The 6,484-nt window shown below is 38.2% G+C and overlaps 1 non-coding gene across 1 annotated transcript; it reads right to left on the bottom strand.

Annotated features, from left to right (window-relative positions):
• Positions 1-255: 255 nt before the first annotated feature.
• LOC145161798 (small nucleolar RNA R71) lies at positions 256-362 on the bottom strand. The gene has a single exon (XR_013738672.1). It is a non-coding gene; the product is annotated as a small nucleolar RNA R71 (small nucleolar RNA).
• Positions 363-6,484: the final 6,122 nt, after the last annotated feature.

The following is a 6,484-nucleotide window of genomic DNA, read 5'->3' as shown; positions in this document are numbered from 1 at the left end:
CAACTCAAGGAGATACCCTTTCACGGAAAAGACCACGAAGATGCTTATAAACACTTGGATGAAGTCAATGATGTAGTTGATTACTTTAATGTTCCAAATGTGCCTCGCGAAACCCAGCTGCTTCGTATGCTTCCAGTTACATTCAAGGGTGCTGCAAAAGATTGGCTCAAGTCACTCCCTCCCGGATCCATCACTACATGGGCCAAGATGAAAGAAGAATTCATTGACCAATTTTGCCCACCTTCTAAAATAGCCAAGTTGAAGAAAGTTATAGCCAACTTTGAACAACAACCCGGAGAGTCCCTTTATGAGGCGTGGGAGAGGTACAAAAGTCTACTAAGGAATTGCCCACACCTTGACCTTAATAGCCAACAAGAAGTCTCTATCTTCTATGATGGAGTCAATGTTACAACTCGACAGCTCCTTGACTCGCAAGGACCCCTCACAAAGAAGGCACCCCCGGTGATAAAGGAATTGATTGAGGAGTTCTCTAAACATTCTAGAGAATATCACAACCCACAAAATGAAGTAAGTAGGGGAGTATTGAACACGGTTAACGATGGCATGGCGGCAATGATGGCTAAACTAGATAGTTTAGATAGGAGGATGACAAAGATGGATCAAACAATCCATGCTATTCGGGTGGGTTGTGAAAATTGCAATGGACCTCACCTTACGAGAGATTGCGACTGGGACGAGAATGGAAACAAAAAGGCACAAGTATGTTATTCAAGCGGTGATAGGTTTGATTATGATTGGCGGAAACCGAAGAAAGAATGGCTACCCTATGATGAATACAAGAAGGCAAAGGAGGAGAAGTTTAGACAACAAGCAAGGGGTATATACCAAAAAGAGGAACCAGTGCAAGACAGGAAACCCAACTTGGAAGAGATGTTAACAAAATTTGTAGCTGCTTCTGAGAAAAGACACAATGATCACGATGCTGCAATACAAGAAACAAGAAATGTACTAAGGAACCAGCAAGCATCCATTCACAACATCGAGAAGCAGATAGGACAGCTGGATCAACAAGTTAATCAAAGACAAGCAGGTGAACTTCCAAGCAACACCGAAAACAATCCGAAAATGGCGCATATTAATGCAATAACAACTAGTTCTGGGAAAATTTTCACTCCTCTGACCCCTGCACAGAAGGCCTCAACAAAGGTGCAAGCAGAAAAGACAGAATACTCAAGTTCAACAAAACCCGACTCGACTCGCCGAGTCCATCTCATGGACTCGACGAGTCCAAGGCCTGATGACAAATCTGCTGTTTCTTTAAAGCCTTACAGGCCACCTTTGCCATTCCCGATTCGAGCCATACCTGATGAGAAGGTTAAAGAATACAGAGCTTTCATGGAGCATGTAAAGGCCCTTCAAGTCAATATTCCATTTGTTGAAACAATACTTCAAACGCCTAAATATGTAAGCTTGCTTAAGGGTCACTTTACCGCTAGAAAAAATATGGCAGAAGTCGCTGAGTTGGTGTTAAATGAGCTGCCAAAGAAGAAGGGCGATCCGGGTAGTATTACCTTACCTTGCCAATTTGGGAATCTAATTACCACTCGAGCGTTGACGGATTCGGGTGCAAGCATTAATCTCATGTCATACTCTTTCTTCAAGAAGTTGAACTTGCCGGAGCCAAAGTCTATTGACATGAAGATCCATCTAGCCGATAAGACAATCATTCATCCAAAAGGTGTTTGTGAAGATCTTCTTATCAAGGTAGATAAGTTTGTGTTTCCTGTGGATTTTGTAGTGCTTGACATGGAAGAAGACCCCAAAGTTCCAATTATTTTGGGGAGACCATTTTTGAACACCACTTGTGCATTGGTCGATGTATGCGAATCCACCCTAACACTAAGGGTGGGGAACGATTCAGTTGTGTTTAAGACTATACAAGACATTAAGCATGCAGAGTCAAAGAAAGAAGAAGTTTCATCAATTGATTTGAATGATGAAATGTTAGAGAAAGAGCTTGCACTTTTACAAGAAGAGGATCCAAGTAAATTTCTACTAACTTATGGAGGAAATTTTGATGTTGAAAAAGATTTAAAGGAGATAGAAAAGTTACTAGAGGAGGCTGATTTAGAAGAAACAATTAAAATTGTGGAACACGCATTGACTCGCCGAGTCGCATCGACTGACTCGACGAGTCCAGTCGAGAATTTCAATTTTACTGAAAACCTTGACCTGCCACTTTCAAGTTCTCTTTATGGCACAGACTTGCATATTTTTTCTGAGTCTTTGGAAGGTCCAATAGCAGAAGGAGAATTTGTTAAAAATTATTGTGACTTCCAAAACGCACAAGTAGCTTACCTGGACACGTTAATACAAAAAGATGAAGCAATTCGACTTAACGAGGGGGCAAGTTTGGGAGAAAGGAGAATGCAAGGGCTGATAATAATGACTTGCCGAATTCGTCCATTGAGTCACAAATTGCTAATCAGAAGAACAAGTCACCTACACTTAAAAGAACAAAACCTCGAGCCCAAGTGTCGACTAATTATGCAGTGTTCACATTTGAACCACCGGATTCTTTGGAAGGTGATGAGAGTGATTATGAATTCCTAATATCAAGTGACGATGAAGTGGAAGTTGAACGAAAAATCAAGGTTGATAAAGAAGAAGTCCGAAAGATAGGTGCAAGAAACGGGTTGAAGAAAGAGAAGTGTGGAAAAAGGATAAGGTATGAATCTGAAGATAATGCTCAAAAGAGGAGGAAAGAAGAATTAAGAAGAGCTTACAAAAGGAAGATATACGCTTACAAGACGAAGTATAAGCAACAAAAGATCAAGCATGGCATCCCGATGAAGAGCACCGAAGAAACGTAGAGCGGGAGGGAGTCCAGCTAAAGACTCCTCAAAAAGAAGTGCTTGGCGGGAGGCAACCCGTTACGAGAGTTTGCTGTTCTTTTTCTTTCTAAACTTTTAGTATTTAGGGATAATTTAGGATTTTTATTTTTATTTTTTTTATTACTTGGTATTTGTTTTTGATCTTTTCAGAATATAGGGTGAGGGATAGAATGAACGAATAAAGTGTGAGGAATAAAACGTGGGATCGAGTCTAAAACGAGAAGAATGGGAGAATTGAGTCTAATTACGAGTCCGATAATTAAACAGCTGAAGGGATGTGTTTTTACTGAAGAAAAATGAGGGGGAATATTGCTATAATAATCTCCAAAAAACCCCAGAAACGAACCTGAAGCAGGAGCTAATTTTTTTTCACTCAGTGAAGAAAACTCGTCGAGTTCCATTCTGATACTCGACGAGTCCATTTGGTAAAACCCGACTGTTATCGACTTAACTCGGTGAGTTCACTCTGGACTCGACGAGTTACTCTTTCTCTTACCTTCAAGTTGGTGATTGGATTACATTTGATAAGGGCATTTGGCTATACTATTAAAGATCAATTTTCGAGAATTTCCAAGACCTTTTTCCTCTATATTTTGGAGCATAACCACATGAGACGAATGACACCCAAGGCATGGATGAGCTGTTCCCATGTCTAAAGTCAGCTGAAGATGGAGCTCAAAAGAAGAAATATCAACCTCGCCACTACTATCTCAGGGGAGTTTGTTCCAATTCTCTCTTTACTTTTATGTTCTTTAATTGTCATGATATGCAATGGGGACATTGCATGAATTAAGTGTGGGGTAGGGGGTTGGTTACATTAGTTAAAATCTTAGTTAAATTTTGAAAATTTTGAAATTTTTGCATTAAAATTGCTAGGGTTAATTTAGGAAATCTTGGTAAAAACAATTAGGATTCCATGCTAGTGTTATGTTTGATGATTTTATGAAGACCCAAATGTTTAGTTGAGCCTATACACGTTCTAGTGCATTTGTGGCCCCCTTTATTCTAGTGAAATCATGGGACAAAAACACAATCTCGCTTAGTTTGAGGATCGCAATATGTTTAGCATCGTGTACTTGAAATGTATCCAGGAAGACTAATACTTTAACCAATAAAGATTGAAGTTGAGTGCCCTTGCTTAAGCATGTAGGTATTGAGTGAAAAAAAAAAGTGAGATACATGTTAAAAAAGAGAGAGAGAGAGAGAGAATTACAAGAAAAGTTGTAAGAATTTTGGAGCATTCAAAGTGAAGATCAAAAGATCAAAATTCCGAAAAATCAAAAATTTTGAAGATACCAAGAATCATAAAGGTGGTGAATTCAAAGAAATCAAGATAAATTATCAAAGAAACGAAGAATTCCAAAGAGCTCCATAGTGGTATCAAAAAGTTGTAATTTTCTAGATTATGTATGTTTGGGTTGCTCAGCCAAAAATACCTTGAGGTTAAAAAAGTTTTCTGGGGATGGATTCGGAGGGATGCATAAAATGAGCGTTGTTCAAAAGAAGTGGACGAGTGTTTATGAGGATTGTTAATATTTAGAATTAGGGGGGTCCTTAGGAAAAAATTTAGACACAAATACATGCGTTGCGGTCTTGACATAATGGCTGGGATAGATTGGGATTGTCTTATGTGATGCTAGTATGTTTAAAATTCAGTTTTACTTGGGGGCAAGCAAAACTCAAGTGTGGGGTATTTTGATGTGTACATATTCAGCCTTATATTTAATATAGATTTTTATCATTTATTAGCTAAATATTTGCATATTATGGACAAAAAGGTACTTAATTATCTTTGAATTGTATTTTCAGTCCAAAAGAAGTACTCGGAAGCAAAAGGAAGCAGGAGCAACTATCGGGAAGCTGTGGAATGAACAAAACAAGAAAACAACAAAAAAACCACAAGGGACTCGGCGAGTTGGTCACCGACTCGACGAGTCGCCACGAAGTTTCGCGAAGCAGAAGAAGTCCTTGACTTGCCGTACACGGGAATTTAGTGATGGACTCGACGAGTCAGTCTTGGACTCGACGAGTCGGGTCGAATCTATAAAAAGAGACCCTCAGATCGATTCACGTTTTTTGGGAGAGAACCCTTGGGGAGAGAAGCTGCGATTAAGAGCCAGAGGAGACCTGGAGAGTGAAGATCCAACCCTAGATCCAATTTCAAAGGAGAATTAAGGCACAAATCATAACTCTTTACTTAGATCTTTAGTTTTAATTATGTTTAAGCTTTTAGCATCTGTGTTTGAGTTCGTTTTTACCTTAATCATGAGCTAAAACCTTTGTTGCTTCTGTTTGGGGAGACAATATTGATACTATGGTTTGATTTATGGTAGGATTAGTTTTATATTGGTGATTTTGTTAATTTAAGCTTGTTAAAGAACCTTATGTGTGAATGAAAACTATTTTTCTGTTAATAGGAAGATAATTAAGTTGCATGAACATCTCTTAATTGTTTACCTCGTATAATTTATGTGAACACTTTATTATATGACTAGGATTAGCGAATGTGAAACTAGAATTAATAAGAAAATAGGTAAATTTACGTGTGAGCTTGTGTGATGACCATCAACAAGAGGACAACAAAAGGGGCAAATTAGTTAACCACAACAAGTCTTAATTAACCCGAATAAATAACCTAGGGAATTAAATTAATTTAGACAACTGGCCACTGTTTGAGTTAGTTTGTTTTCTAAGGATGAGTGTAGCGAATGTGAACCTAATCACCTGAATCGGTAGCCAATAAAAAGTTAATCCATTGCACTATTACCATAAAATCAACCATAGGATCAATTGAGTCGAACCTAAATAGAAGTCCCTTTAGATATTGAATTTAGTTGGTCTTTGCTTGCTTAGTTGCTAGTTAGTAATTTAGTTTAAGTGTTAGTAAGTTTCTAGTCTTGTAAAACTAGAGAAAAACCTCTATTTTATTATTTGTTAGTTGCTATTAGATAATTTTAGTAATTAGTTTAAATTGCCGTTCCCTGAGTTCGATACCCTGCTTACTAGAACTATACCACCAATAGACAGGTTCACTGCCTTTGTGTGATTAATTTAGATTTTATAAGTAGGATTAAAACTAGTTAGTTTCACATACATCAATGTGACAACTGGAAAAAAAATCTAGAACAAACAAGTCTAATCTGTAACCGTGTACATGTGAATTCACATCGTAAAATCGATGCAATAGAACTATGAATGCCAAGAGGGCATTGTATGTATAAGCTATCATATATATACTTTAAGAAGCCATGTCGTAATTAATGTTTGTCAATACATCGAGATAGAACCAACCACAAATTACACCTTGCTTTAGAGAATGGACCACTTGCCTTAAGGATTTAGGCCTAGGACCCCACAAAGCTAGGGATTTCGGTTCTCTTAAGACCGAAATCACCTTTCAAAGAGAACCCCAAAACCGAAAACCCTTTAATGAGTGATGCCATGACCGAAAACACCTTGTTTAAGGCCAATTAAGGCCAAAAACTCTTCACTAGGACCGAAATCTCTTTCTTGGATAAAGCTTGGACCGAAATCATCATTAAGAAGGGTTTACAAAGGGATTTCGGTCATGCTAGGACCAAAATCACCCTCATTTAGGCCGAAAACTCCTTGGATGCTAGATATTTAAT

This window comes from Lactuca virosa, chromosome 2 (assembly GCF_052849685.1).
Source record: "Lactuca virosa cultivar CGN04683 chromosome 2, Lactuca_virosa_CGN04683_v6, whole genome shotgun sequence".
NCBI lineage: Eukaryota > Viridiplantae > Streptophyta > Magnoliopsida > Asterales > Asteraceae > Lactuca > Lactuca virosa.
This window is presented reverse-complemented; position numbering and strand designations above follow the sequence as displayed.